Source organism: Abramis brama (genome assembly GCF_963993115.1).
Source record: "Abramis brama genome assembly, chromosome: 24".
NCBI lineage: Eukaryota > Metazoa > Chordata > Actinopteri > Cypriniformes > Leuciscidae > Abramis > Abramis brama.
The window spans coordinates 27,224,589-27,243,403 of NC_139986.1; the positions used below are offsets into that span (position 1 = coordinate 27,224,589).

The 18,815-nt window shown below is 41.5% G+C and overlaps 1 gene segment (V, D, J or C); it reads right to left on the bottom strand.

Annotated features, from left to right (window-relative positions):
* Positions 1-12,054: 12,054 nt before the first annotated feature.
* On the bottom strand, positions 12,055-12,911 carry LOC311075652 (Ig kappa chain V region 3368-like). The segment is given in 2 exons: positions 12,722-12,911; positions 12,055-12,634 (listed from the first exon to the last, which is right to left on the bottom strand).
* Positions 12,912-18,815: the final 5,904 nt, after the last annotated feature.

Here is an 18,815-nt window from a genome sequence, read left to right on the forward strand (position 1 = left end):
ACCCTGTCCTGTTGTAACTCAGGCTGGGGATCGATGGAACAATGAGAGATAATTTGCTGAAATAAGATCCACACAATCTAAACGTATGAGATAATGTTATTGAAGAACAAAGAATAATCAGTTTTTAATAAAGTCATGTATTATATTTTTTAAGGACTTCAAATTTAGCACAAAAACAACTGCTGTGTGTGTGTTTGTGTGTGTGATCATGTGTGTGTTCTCAATTCCTGTCACACAACAGTTCAGTCACTAGCTATGTTGCCATCCTCCTATTTTATGTGAATTTTGGGATTGACTATCACATAAAAAAACCATTGGATGGAAATGCCGAGATGAACATCAATTCTAAAAATGTTCGGTAACACTTTATATTACGACCCGCAAACAACTGCGTAAGTAAACCGAAATTACGGTGTACGTTTCTGTAATTATAGTGTACCTCCGTGTATGTATAAGGGAACAATAATTAAGTTTTGGGTAATAAAGGGGTACAACCAGATATACAAGCAAATTATTTATAATGTAATTATTTTAAAACTAACAGGTACCTATTCTGTTAATATATTCCAGGCAAAAATTGTACGTCTGTTGTATATAAAAGTTTTTATCACATTTCTGGCAAAATATGTTCTTGTGCAGTGTAGTTACAGGGTAATTTTGACATCTGTGGGTTGTAAATTAAACTTATATATATATATATATATATATATATATATATATATATATATATATATGTATATATATATATGGCTGTATGAATTTATTGGCTTTTCTTACTAAACTACTTAACGTTAAGCCAAAAAAATTAGTTTGTGCTATGATTTTAATTTAGAACGTACCATGTAGTACTTAGTACTTACCTTACTGTGTAATTAAAAGTTTTTTTATTTTATTTTTTTAATAAGAGTACCTTTTTCTGTAATTACTGTGCAAATAGTGTTGTTTCGTATTGTTACATAGTAAGTAGTGTTTGTTACCTGTTTCAACTGTGTATTTACAGGGTAAGTGTAACTCCTGCGGGCTGTAAATTAAAGTAGTGCTTGTTACCCCCTTGTTCTGTGTAGTTACAGGGTAAGTGTAACTCCTGCGGAAGAGCGGTGAAAATAAACTGCTACCTATAAAAAATAAGTTTCGGCATTGATTTTTTTTTTTTTGTGTGTACAATTTGTTTAAACCAATTGTTTGTTTTCTCTGTTCAACTGTTGGCGATTATTGTTATTTATATACTTTGTACAGTGTGATTTCAAGATTATTTCTGTTCTGTTTACAGTTTGTACAGTGTTGGTGTCATTTCAACATTGTGATTGTTTATTGTTAAACTTGTTCTAATAAATGTTTTTGGTTTAATTGTGCTACTGTTCTTTTACAAGTACTAATTTAGAAATTTGTTGATAATGCTAATGGTAAAGCTAGTTTTGTCTGTTTCAGCATACTGGTTTAATGTTGGATTTACCCTGTAACTACACAGTTGAAACGGGTAACAAACACTACTTACTATGTAACAATACGAAACAACACTATTTGCACAGTAATTACAGAGAAAGGTACTTTTAATTCCACAGTATATTTGCCCTGACATTTAAGTTTCGTTGCAATATGTGATAAGGTAAGTACTAAGTACTACATGGTACGTTTAATTTACAACCCACAGATGTCAAAATTACCCTGTAACTACATTGCAAAAGAACATATTTTGCCAGAAATGTGATAACTTTTATATACAACAGACGTACAATTTTTGCCTGGAATATATTAACAGAATAGGTACCTGTTAGTTTTAAAATAATTACATTATAAATAATTTGCTTGTATATCTGGTTGTACCCCTTTATTACCCAAAACTTTACATATTGTTCCCTTATACCTACATGGAAGTACACTATAATTACAGAAACGTACACCGTAATTTCGGTTTACTTACGCAGTTGTTTGCGGGTCGTAATATAAAGTGTTACCAAATGTTCTAAAAAAATCGTATGTGCTCAATTGAGGAGATAATGTTTTTATCTGATGCACATGAACATGCACATAAACTATAATGGAAACATATTCATAAATCCCTCAATGCGCAACAAAAAACTCACATGATTTTGTCTTAACAGGGAATGTGACTGATAACTGGAATCATCTTCAGGGTTTGGTTGTAATTTTTTAATTAACTGTTAAAACTATCCTCACTGCAAACAGCCGTAACATAGCTAACTGTTTTAGCATGTGAGTTTGAAGTTAGCATGAGCGTAAAGCATCAAATTAAACTAGAGAAATATCTCCTTTAGATTATTAAAGTCAAATATATCTACAATACAATGATTGTTCAGCAAAAAATAATCTTGATGACATTTTTTACTTTTCCTCCTGAAAAATCGTTTTTGGTCATAAAACGTACAACGTTGATCACAGTCACATGACACTTCTCCTGTGAGGTGATGCGGTGTGTGATACTGATGACATCACCATAGCTCTTTCTGATGTGTCAAACTGACCCAACACCGGCCTCCCCTAATTGTGAAATGAAGCTCTTGGGGTTTGAACATGATCTGCTCTATTCTGAGACCATCACAATCACTAAACCTGACAATGCAAATGAGATTTACACCTCAAACTCACAGTTTCACTCTTTTACTGGTTCAACGCTCTGAACTGGAGCAGTTTCACTTCTGCTGATGGAGGGATGAGACCGTTATGAAGTTTGAGTGGTAGTTTATATGACTTGTGTGACTTATATAACGTAATGAGACTCTTCACTGGTAGATCACGTGTGACTGGACTAGAGGAGTAAATGTAGATGTTGATCTGATCAATTCACGATTCATAGGTTTTTGATTATTTTCAAGAAAGATTTATTTCTTATTCACAATGCATTTAGAACTGAAATTCACAAACTAATTCACAGAGTGCAATGCGCCTATAAAATACATAGGAAAGATATTCCATATTTCATAATTTCAGTAAACTATCCACATATTAAAATAATAGCTGATACATTCAAAGTCTCATATTCAAATAAAATAAAATCATATATCCTAAAAACCCAAATGTCTCTAGCCCATAAACACTGATCTCAGTACAACAGCAGTATTTTATCTTGTAAGAATAACGTCTCAGGTTACGTATGTAACCCTGGTTCCCTGATAGGGAAAAAGACGCTGCGTTTGAGACGCGGTGGGAACGCCCTGCGTGATTGCGTCGTGAAGCACGTGTATAATCAGTCCAATTGAAAGACGAGACGTCATAGGCGGGTGACGTCATCGACCAGGAAACTATAAAGCACCCCCTGAAACAGATCGCGCTAGCTTCTGAAAAGCCTGAAGCAAGTCGGTCAGGGCATGCAGGAAGTATGGCAGGCGAACGCAGCGTCTCGTTCCCTATCAGGGAACCAGGGTTACATACGTAACCTGAGACGTTCCCTTTCAAGGGAACTCGAGCTGCGTTTGAGACGCAGTGGGAACCCCATACCCACTACGCCATAATGCCAAATGCTCGTTCTGTGTGAAGTCCTTGCGCACACTAAGAAGCAAGCCGGACCCCTTCCCGGCGAACCCTCTCCAGAACACCCGGAAGCATTGATATTGGGGGAAAAGCATACAGGTGTAACCTCGGCCACACCTGCACCATCGCATCCAGTCCGAGAGGAGCTGGGTGCGTTAGGGAGAACCACATGGGACAATGTGACGTCTCTGATGATGCAAACAGATCGACTTGAGCTTGACCAAATTTCTCCCAAAGGAGCTCCACCACCTCGGGGTGAAGTCTCCACTCCCTGGGCCTCAGCCCCTGCCTCGAAAGGATATCCACTCCCAGACCCCGGAATATATACCGCCCTCAGTGACAGTAATTTCCCCTGGGCCCATAGGAGGATCTGATGGGCCTGCCTGCATAAATGACGTGACCTCAGACCCCCTTGATGGTTGATATAGGAGACCACCGATGTGTTGTCCGTGCGGACAAGCACATGGCGCCCTCTCAGGTCTGGCAGGAAGTATTTGAGAGCTCGGAATACCGCCATCATTTCTAGCCGATTTATGTGCCAAGAACGTTGATGGTCCTGCCAAAGACCTTTCGCCGAGCGGCCACTCATGACCGCCCCCCATCCCGTGAGGGAAGCATCCGTCGAAAGCGTTACGCGTCGACAAGAAGCCCCCAGCACTGGGCCCTGGGCGAGGAACCAAGGTTTCTTCCACATGACCAAGGCACGAAGGCATCGCCACATGACATTGATCGTGCGAAATGGATTTCCCCTCGGAGAAAACCCCTTGGTCCTGAGAGGTCTCATGTACAGAAGGCCAAAAGTGATTACGTTGGACGCAGCTGCCATGAGCCCCAACAGTCTCTGAAACTGTTTCACAGTGAGTGACTGGCCTAGTTTTACCCCCTTTACGGCTGTGAGAATCGCAGAAATGCGTGCAGGAGACAGACGTGCTTGCATTAATGTTGAATCCCAAATTACACCTAAAAAAGTGGTCCTCTGAGCTGGGAGGAGCACACTCTTCTTGGCGTTGAGCCGCAACCCCAACCTCTTTATGTGAGACAGAACGACATCTCGATGCCGAACTGCCATCTGCTCGGACTGAGCTAGAATCAACCAATCGTCTAGATAGTTTAATATGCGAATGCCCTGGAGTCTCAGAGGAGCCAGAGCTGCATCCACGCATTTTGTAAAGGTGTGGGGTGATAAACCTAGGCTGAAGGGAAGAACCCGATACTGGTACCGAAAGCAAACCTCAGGAACTTCCTGTGATGAGGATGGATAGATACATGGAAGTACGCGTCCTTCAAGTCTATTGTGACAAACCAGTCCTTGGACTGAATCTGTGACACAATCTGTTTGAGCGTAAGCATTCTGAACTTGAGTTTCTGAACTCTGCTGTTTAATTGACGCAGATCTAGAATAGGACGTAACCCCCCATCCTTTTTTGGAACAATGAAATAACGGGTGTAAAACCCTGACTCTCTGCTGGGAGGAGAAACCCTTTCTATAGCCCCTTTTTTTAGAACCGTCAGTACTTCTTGTTCCATAACCAGAGCCTGCTCGGAGTTCACCACTGTGGGAAGTACTCCTTGAAATCTGGGCGGACGAGAACCGAACTGAATTCTGTAACCCTTTTCTATTACATTCAGGACCCACTGCGAAATATTTGGTAGAAGTTTCCACGCTTCCAGAAATTCCGCTAAGGGAACCAGTCTCTCGAGACTGGCCTCTGGATTTGGTTGAACAGTCATTTCGGTGCCCTGAAACGGCAAACCAGCAGGGAACAACCGAAGTGGCAGCGCTGCAACTCTCCTCGGAGAATCGCCCCCCAGAGGGCACCGAAACCGTCCCTCCCCGGAGGGGACAACCCTCAGACAGCCTTGGCGTCAGGACTTCTTCTTAGTTCAAGCTCTCTTAGAGATGACGGTCCTCAGATCCTGTCTACCCCTAACAGGCTTGGACTGCGACCGCCCCCCAGACTCCCCAGGTTGTGGAGGAGCCTGAGCGGCGACGCTCTGCTTTTGTTGCACTCTGTGCTGCTGTGAGGAGCTTGTAGACAGCCGAGACTGCTCAGATTTAACAATACGAACAGCAGTCTCGGGGACATTGGACCGGCGAGGAAGAAACCTCTGGAGCGCCGCAGATTGTTTTTTCGTTTCTTGAAACCTATCGACGACACAATTTATAGCGTCACCGAACAGACTTGTAGGCGAAATCGGCGCGTCCAGAAGAACAGACCTATCTTTATCTTTTATATCTGAAAGATTTAACCACAAATGACGTTCCGTGGCCACCAGGGCTGCCATAGATCGACCCACAGATTTGGCCGTCTCCTTGGTGGCCTGGAGAGATAGATCTGTTGCGCGACGCAATTCTCGAATTGCGTCAGCGCTGACTTCCTCACAATTGTCCATGTCTTTCAGCAGGTCAGCCTGGTATGCTTGTAAAATAGACATAGTATGTAAGCATGCCACGGCTTGACCTGCTGCCGAATATGCTTTACCCACCAGCGAAGATGTAGCTTTTAATGGCTTGGTGGGTAACGTCAGGGCTTTCAGAGATGACGCTGTCTCGGGGGAGAGATGGCTCGCGAGCGTCTCTTCCGCCGGAGGCATTGTCAAATAACCATAGTGAGAAATATCTTTTATTTTACTATAGTTAGCTGTCTGTGGATTATGTACTCTGAATGACACTGGTTTATTCCACGATCTCGACACCTCGGTGTGGAGATCGGGAAAAAACAGAAGCTCCCGACGAGGAGGTCGTGATTTAGATGGTAAATATCTTTCATCTAATAAACTCTTTCGATTTGATTCACTCTCAACTTCATCTGCTGGCCAGTCAATATTTAATTTAGCAACAGCACGAGTCAAAACCTCCATAAGCTCCTCATCAACATGGGAATAAGCTGAATCAGTTCATCTGTGACTCATGTACATGATGATCTAAACAGCGACTTGATGGAAGATGATTAATAATCTATTCAAGCAACAACATGTTTATGATTCACTTTACAGTATGAGTGTATGATTAGGAAGGAAAAATAACATGCTTTATAAAAATACATGAACAACCGTATGAGAATAGATAAACCAACAATTATCTAAAAGAATCAAAATAATTTCTTATTATGTTCAGTAATATTAATGAAGTGCTGAAGAATTGATATTAAGTTATTTTTTGTGTTTCTGTTGAGTGTGTGTATGTGTGTGTTTGAGCAGCTGCAGTTTCAGTTCAGTCACTGTGACTCTGACTGACGGAGGTTTTTGTACGACTCTTTATCACTGTGTGAACACATTATTACTGTTGATGACGTGTAAACTCTGACAGTAATAATGTCCAGCATCTTCAGTCTGGACTCCTCTGATGGTCAGAGTGAAATCTCTTTTAGATCCACTGCCACTGAATCTAGATGGAGTTCCTGACTGGAGGGTGTTTACATAATAAATCAGGAGTTTAGGAGCTTCTCCAGGTTTCTGTAAGTACCAGTTCAGAACGTCTGGATCTCTGTTAAATATACAGGTTACAGCGACTGATTGTCCAGTTTGAGAGAGCAGCTCTGAGGGAGTTTGAGTCACTGTCTCCTGCCCAACAGATTCTGACAAGAGAGAAAGATTAGAAATCACACACACTTTTACAACCTTATATCTTCACGACACACATAAAGATAATGAGTGAATAACGTTTGTAATCTTGACTGACACAAACCTCGACATAACACTGCCAGCGTCCAGATCAATATGGGGATGAAAGTCATTTTTGTAGGTTGAAGGTTCAGTTCTAGTGAAAAACAGTTGTTGATCATGTTTGATGTTTGACAGAGTTATAAACACATGCAGAGCACTGAAGCGTGTGTCGCTCATGTAAAACACACTCTATGCAAACGCTTCAGGAGTCACAGAGTTTAGTTTAATGTGCCGTTTCATTGAGACTTCACAAAATATTTCATGAGTTCACATGTTAATATGATCCTTAATTCTTATAAAGCAATATTTTCTGAATATCAGACCAACATGTCAGTTGATATTTTCTGAGTGTGAGTGTGATATTGCTTTGATACAACAGTTTAATGAACAAGGATCTATTATTAAGTACTTTACATTTTAGTCATTTATATTGCCAGTATTATTTACTAACTGAAAGTTACGGCTAACTGAAATATTTCCAAACGAAACCACAGTAAAACAAACCAGTGCGACTCTGAGAAACACAATCGTGGCCTAATAGTTAGAGAGAGTCAGATAGGTTTAATGCAGAGGACAAACTCTGAGTATGGGTTTCCACACTTGGCCTTATATGTCACTTTCACAATAGTTCCTGAATGAATCAGTGTTTTTAATCCGATGATAAAGTTAATGTCTGCATCCGAAATCACATCTTCCCTTCTATATAGTAGGCAAAAAACAGTATGTGACAAAAGAAGTATGTCCGAATTGACAATACTCATAAAAGCAAAAAGTACTCGGATGTCCGACTACTTTTGGAGAGATCCTGAAGTGTGATACGATGGACACTTTACTATCCCATGAGGCCACAGGAGAGGATCTGTGAATGACAGTGAAGAGATGCAACTGACGCTGGTAGATCACATGATAATGACAACATGGCGAATGTAGTACGTCTGGATTACACACACACACACACACACACACACACACACTCATTTATACTATATAGAACTGACTTTTTTAGCGGCCGTGAAGTAATTACTAAAATCAAAATAAGTACCTACGAGAGAGAGTGTGTGATTTCAGCGCTTCTTTCAGTTCTTTCTACCGATTCAGAGACTTCATCCTTCAAAGGCCGATTGCCTCACCGCGGCGCGACGAAGTCTGTCTCAGTTCAAAGGCTCCTTCAAATGCGTCTTCATTTCCCGTGAAACAACACTCACATTTCCCATTTAACACTCTGTCCGACCTTCACGGCCTTTGAAGGATCCAGACTCTGAATTGGGACGCAAGTCAACTAGTTGGCTAGTTGTTTATTTAAGCGATTAGTCGACTAATCGCACATGTATATTTGTTGTGAATTCTCTCCCTTTAAATATTAAGTTGGCTATGTGTGTGACATTTTAAGTTGCGTTGTACGCAAATAACGTAGTACAGCGTTCTCAGCACGTACGGACTCAGTGTAATTGCCTATTCACTAAGGCTACTCCAGTTGAGGGATTATATCACGTGCAGGCATTCATGTGCAGTGTTGTGCAAGAGAAAGTGTGTGACAAAGTAAGTTTTCCTTCTATGTATATTGTTAATATCACAGATTGTTACACTGTATCCCAACAGCGCTAAGTTAGACCACGTTTGTGGTGTAGTTGATGTTTAGCGATCTTTCTAAGTGTAATTTGATCCTGCTTAAAGGGATAGTTCACTTTGAAATTAAATTTTGGTATGTTTTAGCTTACCTCAAGGGCATCCCAGATGTAGGTGTCTTTTTTTCCGCAGTAGTTTCAATTTTGATATTTTTAGGTCAAACCGTTCTTGTCTGTCAGTCATATAATGCAGGTCTATGGTCACTGTCTCAAAGAGCATGCACAGAGTCCAAATTAAAACAATTCCCCATCGTCCAAATTAAACAATTCCTCATCGTAAGTACACATTTATGGCCTAAGACACGAAACGAGTGGTTTGTGTGAGAAAAGGAACAGTATTTATATCGTTTTTTAACTCTTGTACACAACCACGTCCAAGTGATCTGAGGGCGCTCGCGCATCCTGCTGTGTGACATGTGCGCAGACTGGTGCATAGATATATACACTAGAATAGATGCCGCCTTGCCTACGGCATTCGTTCCAATGAACTGCCGTAGCAAAGGCGACATCTAGTGTATATATATCATACACTAGATGGGGGGGGGGTCCCAGGAATCCATTGTTCAAAACAGATCATCTGACCTTTGACCTATTTAGGCCTATACTACAGTAAAGCAGTGATTGGTTAGTGATCAGTTAAGCAATTAGTGTTTGCACATGTGAGGAGTGTGTCTGTGTGACCTGGTGAATAAGTGTAGCATTTTGATTGGTTGTGTTTGGAAAAGGAAAGCAAGTCACTTCCTGATAGATCTTTGTGTTTTTGGTAGAGAATTGTGTGTAGTGTTTTGCAAAAAGTGTTTTATGCAATTGAAAACTGAGTCAAAGGCTGAGAAATAGCTTATGGTTTTGAAGATTTGGCATGTAGTTTTGCACTTTGAGTGAGAGGTTTCAAAAATCGTGTGACATGAAAAGATTTTGGGCCCTATTTTAACGATCTGAAACGCAAGTGTCAAAGCGCAAAGCGCAAGTAACTTTGTGGGTGGGTCTTGGCGCTGTTGCTATTTTCCCAGCGGGATAAATGACTCTTGCGCCAGGCGCAAATCTAAAATGGGTTGGTCTGAAGAGCTTCATTATTCATAGGTGTGGTTTGGGCGTAACGTGAAATAAACCAATCAGAGCGTCATCTCACATTCCCTTTAAGAGCAGACGCGCTTTGTTCTAAAGCGGATTCCTATTATAACGGCGGATTTGCCAGACGCGCGCCAGGAGCGGTTCACAGCCAAGGAGAGCAACGCTCTCGTCAGGGACGTTGGGGATGGAGAAACCCACCCAAATTAACTTCGGTTAAAAAGGTGTATGATAATATGGGTAAATGTGTAAGCTAGATGTATGCTTTTATAATAAATTGTCTATGTATCTATCTATCTATCTATCTATCTATCTATCTATCTATCTATCTATCTATCATAATAATGTATGATTTGCAAAAATGAAAACTGCTGCTTCTGTGTAGATGAGAGAATCAAAGTGTATGCGCGTTGTGCACACGCTACATTGATTAGGGCCAAGCATGCGCCCTTAAAATAGCATATGAATAACATGCGCAACGCGCCACTGACTTTAAACTATTTTTTCCTGGTTAGTGGCGCAATTGTTTTCTAAACCTGCAAAATAGCATGAAGGAACGTTTGCGCCGGAACACGCCTCCTTTTTTGCGCTGAACCGCCCAGGGAGCGCAAGTTCATTCCCTAGTTTAGCGACGTGCTTCTGTGGAGGGAAAAGCGCGCTTTGCGCGGGTGCAAAATAGGAATGATACATGCGTCAGTGTACAAAGTCAATTGCGCTGGGTGCAAGATAGGGCCCTTTGTGTGTAAGCATTTGGTAAAAACTGTAATAAGCCAAATAAATCATAATAAGTGAATTATTAATTTCCTATATAGTCACCTTCATAAAATTATTGGCCAAGTAATTTTTTGACAAAAATGATTTTTTTTTTGCATAAGTTATCTCCTCATGATGCTGGCCACCTCTGGTAAAATCGCCCTCATCCTCAGTTGAACAGATCAAGCAATTCTGCCCATGTAGTATAATGGCCGATGTCAAGAGTGTGACTTAGGCCGTTTTATTTTGCCTAAGTCAAAAGACAATGAGACTTAGGCAATTTTACAAGCTTTTCAAGATGGCAGCTGCATCAAGAAGAATGAAAATCTACTCAACCTCTGAAGTTGGTTTTAAGTTTTTTGTGTTTCTGAGAAACCTGAAAAAATGACTTGGGCAATTATTTTAGGAAGGTGACGATATATAATACATCGGCTAATCAGCGCTCAAGCGCACCGGCAAACTACAGAGAACCGCCGGTAATGATCTGTCCGTCACAGACTGAGTGACTTCACAACAAGTTTTTTTTTCTGCGACTAGCCTAACCGACAAATGAACTTTTTAGTTGACGAAGCCTCTTCTAGTCGACTAAAGAGTAGTTGAATATGAAGGAGCAGCTCTACACTCAATTCAGTCTCTTGTCGCGTAACGATGAAACTCGCAGAAAGAGTCTCTGTAAAATCCAGCACTAAAGCTGCAGGTTAAACACATCTGTGTGTGATGATGGAGGATCTGCTTCTGTCACGAGACTCGACTCCAGCTCTGAGTATCGATCCACTTATTTTGTTCATTAAATACCAAGTCTACATTTAAAAATGTAAAAAAAGAAAACATTTTCTACATGTTTTTATGCTTAATAGTTATTTTAAGTGTTTCTGGTATTACAGGAAAATCAAACTCTTAAAAACGATGAACATCTTCTCTATTGAGAAACACAATCACTCCTGATGATGAAATATGAGTTTAACTCGCTCAGTTTCACTGTTGAGGAGGTTTGTATAATAGATCAGGAGTTCAGGAGTTTCTCCAGGTTTCTGTAATTCCTGCTGAAATAGTTTATCCTGTTCCATTTTTCTCACCATTTTAACGGGTTTGTTCATATTCATCAGTTTACACTGAGGTTTATCAGGTCATGTTATCGTCAGCTGCCAGTTTATACCTTCTCATAGTTTTGTGAATACATGTTCAATTAAAAATCAGTTAAAAGCACAAAATTAAAATTATTTTTTTGCTCGTTCTTATCAGAGGCGTCTGATTGGTGCAGAGGAGGGAGAGGCGTGTCTAAACTGAACTGTTGATCAGAGCTACAATTAAAACTGCAAGCTAATATAAAACTCTTACTGTCTGCAGAATACAGTGAATAGTAAACAAATTACATGTTAGGATGGGATACTCAAATGAAATAACCATGACTTTTATTAAAATTAAGATCTATTATTAATAAAAGGAGGCAACTAGGGCAAACTGAAATCACTCCGATCTCAAATGTGTCTCTGATCTATAAGAGCACAAAATCTCTTTCTGAACTCTATAATTATTAAGAGTGTCAGATTAATTTAGATGGTTTTATTTCAGATGCAAGTGTGACAATGTTATTTCAGATCCTCCTTTGAGCAGCTGCAGTTTCAGTTCAGTCACTGTGACTCTGACTGACGGAGGTTTATGTACGACTCTTTATCACTGTGTGAACACACGATCACCCACACAATAATTATCAGAATCTGTTCTGCAATGGAAACTCTGACAGTAATAATGTCCAGCATCTTCAGTCTGGACTCCACTGATGGTCAGAGTGAAATCACTGTTAGATCCACTGCCACTGAATCTAGATGGAGTTCCTGACTGGAGGCGGTTTGTAAAATATATCAGGAGTTTAGGAGCTTCTCCAGGTTTCTGTAAGTACCAGGCTAAATCTTCACCCCCATCACTCCATCTCTGCACATCTCTGCTGGTTTTACATTTGATATTCACAGTTCCTCCTGGTTGTTCTGCTGTTATTGAGGGACTCTGAGTGACGGTGATCTGTCCTCTACACTCTGAAACACAACAAGAAGAAAATACACTCAAAACTTTGACAATATACTTGAAGAAATGAATTAATATCAAACTTGTGCTCCACAAACCTTGAGCAAACGCTGTGAGAGTCCAGATGAAGATGATGATGAAGGTCATGTTGATGAAGATTGTTGTGTGTGTCAGTGATGAAGTGTTAAACTCACAGCACTATAAACACTCTCACACACTGAAGATCTGATCAATATGCAAACACACTCCACATCATTTCCCTGAAGACAGTCACTCATTAACAGACACAAAACACAATCACTGAAGTGAAAGAAAATCAGTCTTTTTCATAATATTTGATCTTCTACAATATGTTAAAAATGATATCATTCAATTCAATTCTCAAAAGTTCTACAATACCAACTTAAGTATATGAATCTGAATATCTGCTGTGAGACTTTGAGAATATTTGTACTGTAGTTGGAGTGAAACGTCGCTGTTAATCCCCAAATTTTACACCAAATCCATGTGTGTTCCTGCAGTTTATGAACAGACATGAGGATCATCACACACACGAGTCTCTGTCAGTTACTGAATAACTGAGTTTGATTGAGAGTCACACATGATATAAACATGTTCACTTTAATAAATTCAGTAATTCAGTGATGATGAGCTTCATAAAGCAGGGGAAGTCAAAGAGTTTCTGTTGTAATGATTTGACGGTGGAAACACAGCATTCAGAGAGTGAGGATCCAAACGCAGTTTATTTACAAGTATAATCCAGTCATAGTCCATATATCAGACAGAGTCAAAGCACATGTTATCAGTCCCAACAAAATCTATTCTATATCTATTCAAACTGATCTATTAGTTTATTTCACTGGTCCACTTTCAGCAGCAGCACCAAACTAAAGCAGTTATACTTTATAAAACTATATACAGTATTCAGACACCTTCAACATTTCTCACATTATCACAGTTTATTACATGGCTTGGTTGAATTCTAATGTAGAAAGCGGTGTGTTATTTCTTGATATCAGACGCTGCTGAGTATAAAATCTTGGGAAATCCTAACCCCGCCCACCTTCTGGCCAATCCATATATGGGTAAAAGGGCGGGCTTTGTGTGAGACTGAGCCGGTGTGATGAGTCCGGGCCAGAGACATAGAGAGAATTTCAGAATGGCTCTGGTCCGGGCTAACGTGAGCTGTTTTTGTGTTATTATGTGGTTGCTTTATGTAGAATGCTAAATCCCACTGTAATCTCAAGTTGCGTCAATAGCAGAGGAGAAAGACCACGAAATTTAAAAATACTACTGTTATTGTGTCACGAAATGTAGTTTTAAGAGTTTTTCAGTCGAGAATGTAGTTGTTTTAATCTCAAATATGTTGTTTGTGTATATAGATAGCGCCTATTTAAAATTTTGATCTGATGTTTGCGGAGTTGTGAGATCCAAGGGATCACCGGGCGCTCAGCGCTATGTAGCCCGCCTGGAACAGCCTTACCTCGGCTAGAGCTGTTGACATTTGCCGCTGGTTGTCTCTAGTCTAGTGGAGTGGTTAAACATGGGATTTAATTAGTCTTGTGTAGGCTATATCTAACGGACGATCTTTGATATCATTAATCTATTATTTGTTCCCCTGGCAAATCGTTTTATGGCTTCTTATACATTTTAGGCTACGTACATATACTTTCATAATGGCTGTCTAAGCTAACTAAAAAACACACTAACAACGAGAAATGTTTAATTTCACAAACTATAGCTTCGGTTAAATACTAGTATATGAAATGTCTAAGTTAAAATACATGCTAACTGTTGCAGTGCCACTGCCCACAAACATTGATGCTAAATAGTGCTCACTAGTTACGTGAAATAGTAGTGGATTGTCACTTACCGGAGAAACTGGAGCGAACTGGAGTGTCGGTTAGTGCAGTTTATAGCAGAGCAACCCATTTTATGTACGATATTTCAATACAAATGTTCAGAAAGGATACAGAGGTGGTATGTGTTGTGTAAGATCATGGCCGAGACGTCAATTTCAGGAATTCCACTCGGCGCAGCCTATGCTCAGCTGTCAATCAAGCTGTCAATCAAAGTTAACCACGCCCTTATTTGTCATACATTTTATATCTAAATACGATCTAAACTAACGAGTTAGAAAAAAATTCACTCCCCTCGCCGTTGTCAGGCACTCGGAACCTATCGAATAATACAATAAAAGTCCATGGGACCAACCTGTAAAAACATGAATTTATGCTGTGAAAACGGACATTTTAACATGGGGTCTACGGACATTTGCTACCTTTTGGGACCTGCCCCTAGCGGATTTTCGATGTATTGCAGTTTTTCGCACTTCCGGGTAGGCTTCATTTTTCAGATTAGAATGTTGCCGCTTGAGTATAACACACCGTTGCCATGAAAAACAGAGCATTGCTATGGACGCATGATTCTAACCGTAGAGACGGAACAGACTATTTTCTTTAGTGGAAGAGATACAATCGTTTTTAAATCAATAAACTCCTTTTTAAATCAATATTTTGTGTCAAATTATTGATTTATTTGGTAGGTAGCCATGTAATAAGCGGGATAATGTAGAGCGAGGCAGTTGTTATAGCGAATACAACCCCTTCAGTTCAGGCTCATTCAAGCTCCGCTTCGCGTCGGGGTCCTGATCCTGTCGGGGTTGTATTCGCTATAACAACCGCCTCGCTCTATATTATCCCTTACTTATCCACTATAGTTTAGAAAATGGTAATAAAATATGACATATATTAAACAGTGTCAGAACAAATTAATCTTGATAATGTCAACTTTGAGCAAAACATGGTCAGGTCAAAGTGTCTGAATCATTTTTGGCTTATTTAATTTAATTAAATTTATTTTACAATGTTTCTGAGACGCTTCTCGAGCTTTGGGTTCTAGCAGGATTGCCGGTTGTAACGTTTTTGTAACAAGCGTTTAATCCACGACATATATTTAGACATTTATTCATCTGCCAATCAACGAAAACGGAGAATCTGTGGCGTGCAGGTGACATCATCATCGTTATGGTGTATTATTATACGTTTAATCTCACTATGTGTGTCTGTGCGTTAGAGCGAGAGGTAAGTGATTATTTCACACTATTGATTTTGTCTTTCCCTTTGGACCTTTGGGGAGTTTTCTGTTTCCTGGCACGAACACACACTTCCTGTTTAGTATCAGTATTTTCGCGGTTTGAGAGCCCTTGTTAGTCGCTTGACGTCACAGTCCGGCTCGGCTCAAATATTCCCGAAGTGTAATGAGTTTAGGTTGGATGCATGTTCAATAAATGTTATTTTGTTTCTTTTCTTTTCTAAAAAATAAATGCCTTCTGGTTTGTATTTCCATAGCATGAAGGAAAGATCTTATGCATTTATGAATGAACCGCTCATTGACATGTTGTTATGATATCTGCTTCAAACATTACAGTGCTCATGATTACTTTAGTTAACTCTACAATAAGTAAATCCACTTCAGCTAAATACTCTTAGACAGCGATGCCATATAAATGTACAGAGCCCCCGCAAAAACCGACATTCAAAGACAAAACTGAAAAAACAAAAAAAGATGGCTGTGGATTTGTTTCTCTAAGGTCTATAACTAGAGGAGGTTCTCTTACGAGAGGTCTCTCGTACTGCGTAAGTATCTTACGCTAGGGGAAAATCTCTTTTCCACAAGATATTGAAGCCAAAAAATTGTCCTTTAAATTTATATTAATGTAAAACGCGTTGCAGCAGCATGCAGTCATGGGCGAGACAGCTCGCGCGCCTATTGGCTGCTCTGCCTATTGAGCGAGGCCTATCAGTTCCAACTGCGTCACCTCCCGCAGAAACGGGCGTGGCTTAGGCCTATAAAACAAGGCTCGGAGGCAGCTGATATCTGATTTTTCATCTCTTCAGCGAAGCTCACGCATCGCTGGATCTGGAGAGAGAAGCTGCGGGCCGTCTGAAGAAGCCTTTCAGCGGGACGAGCCATCACCTGAAGCTGCTGGCCACGCCGCCTTCTACTGCCGTTCCCGCTGCGCTATCCGGCGCCTATATCCTTTTTCACTCTCTGTTCTGTGTGTGTGTGTTCTAAACACTCTAAAAGAGCTCGCGTCTTTTTCAAGATGCCTTCATGCGGCTCGTGCAGAGCCCCACTCAGCGACGGAGACCGCCATGTTATCTGCGTTTCCTGCCTGGGTGAAGATCACGCAGCACTCACGCTCGCTGATGGCGGCTGCCCTCACTGCGAGCTACTGCCTATGGTGACTCTGAGGACTCGCCTGGCAGCTTTCTCCGAGCCTGCACCTCCGCCCGCTGCGGTGCCGCGCCGTAAAAAAGCGCCGTGCTCAGCGGGTTCCGGAACCTTCTCCAGCCCGCCAAAGCTCGCCGGTTCGCCCGCCTGCTTCACCGGCTTCTGTCGAGTCACTTCCTGTTGGACAGCGGCCGCGGTCTGCCGCCGCTTCTATTGAGGAGGATGATTTGAAAGCCGTGTCTGGGGAGGATGACACCTGCTCTCTGCTGGCGTCAGCCTTCTGCTCGCGGACCGCCGAGCAAAAGAGCTAGCATCGAGAAGGAGCTGATGCATGTACTCGCGCAGGCCGCGGCGAGCCTCGGCCTTGAGTGGTCTACGCCTGAGCTGCCCTCTCACAACCTGCTGGACGGATTCTTCCTTCCTGGGGAGCGTGCTTCGCCTGAGTCCAAACAGCATTCTCTACTGTTGATGGTGCTAAGAGCAGAGGATACCATTTGCTTCCGCCGGTCGAAGAGGCGATAGCAGCCCACCTTTGCCCGCCCTCTGCGGTAACCTGCCCGCTGTAATCTGCCCGCTGTAATCACACAAGCACAGCCCTTCACACAGGGCCCGCGCTCATAAAATCGACTCAGGTCGATTGTGCATCCAACATAGTTGTAACGTTCAGCCTTCTCGGTTAAATTACATTAACTAAAATTGGGGTCAGATTAAACTGAGAGTTTGTGAAGTGTTTTAAAAGATGAGACAACAACAGATATAACCGGAATAAAAGTGTATTAAACAATATTCACAAGGAACTTAAAACAACACAATAAATACAAGAAAACTAAGTCTGTTGAAAGCGTGGAGTCCGTGACACCATACCATAAAACAGTCCAAAGAATCCTGGTGTATTGCTTGTCCCAAAGTGAATGTGAGTAATGTCCACCGGTGTATATACAAAGTCCACAGAAGTGATAATCCAAAGTGCTGGAAAGGCAAGTCCACTGAAGCAACTCCACAGTCCAGTTTGCTGGTGATCACCTGGTCGTCTAATGAGCAACGACCTCAATTGTTTGGCATGCTGCCTGCTTTATACTGTCTTGTTCCTGTTTCCTGTCATGTGATTACTCACATGACAGGCAGACCAATAATAATTTAAAGACATACACACATAGAAAAGATAAGAGGCATAAAATGGATTAAAATGACAACATGTAAACCTATTAAAACTCTAATATACATAAAATCAATATAATATATAGAGTGGTTAAAACATGTGTCATGTGTGACAGTGTCACATAGTAAACGTGCCCACTGCCCAGTGCCCACAAACACTATGTTCTGCATGTCTCACGGTTTCTGTAAAAACGAAACCAGTGCGCATTCACTCTGCTCAGGGAGACAATGCGCTCAATGCAGTAAATGTGCCCGCTCTCCCGCGCCCGCATTCACTCACAGACATGACAAGTCCCACGGGACTCACCCAGCCCTCCCTCACTCGGTTGAACACAGCAGCGGGGTCGAGCGCGGGCATTCTGCCCGCTGTGATCAGCGCGCTCCCCGCCTCAAATGTCATGAGCATAGCGCCTATGTTACAGCGCACCGAAGCGCCTTTGTCGACAAGCGACCAGAGCGCTCTTCGCATTCAACCCCTAGCTACCCATGCAGATGCATGGGCAGCGCTTCCCGGGGTTTCAGAGTGGGTGCTGGACATTATAAAAAGAGGCTATTCGCTACAGTTCTGTTGATGCCCTCGCCGCACGCGGCACGCGTCGAAACCACGGTGAATACAGAAGTAGCACACCTACTTCGAGCCGAAATATCGAAACTGTTGAGCAAAGGGGCAATAGAGCCTTTATCTCAAGCTCAAAGCGAAGGGGGGCTGTACAGCAGATACTTCCTGGTACCGAAGAAAGACGGGGGTCTCAGACCCATACTAGTTCTAAGACAGCTGAACAAAGCATTGGCGAGACG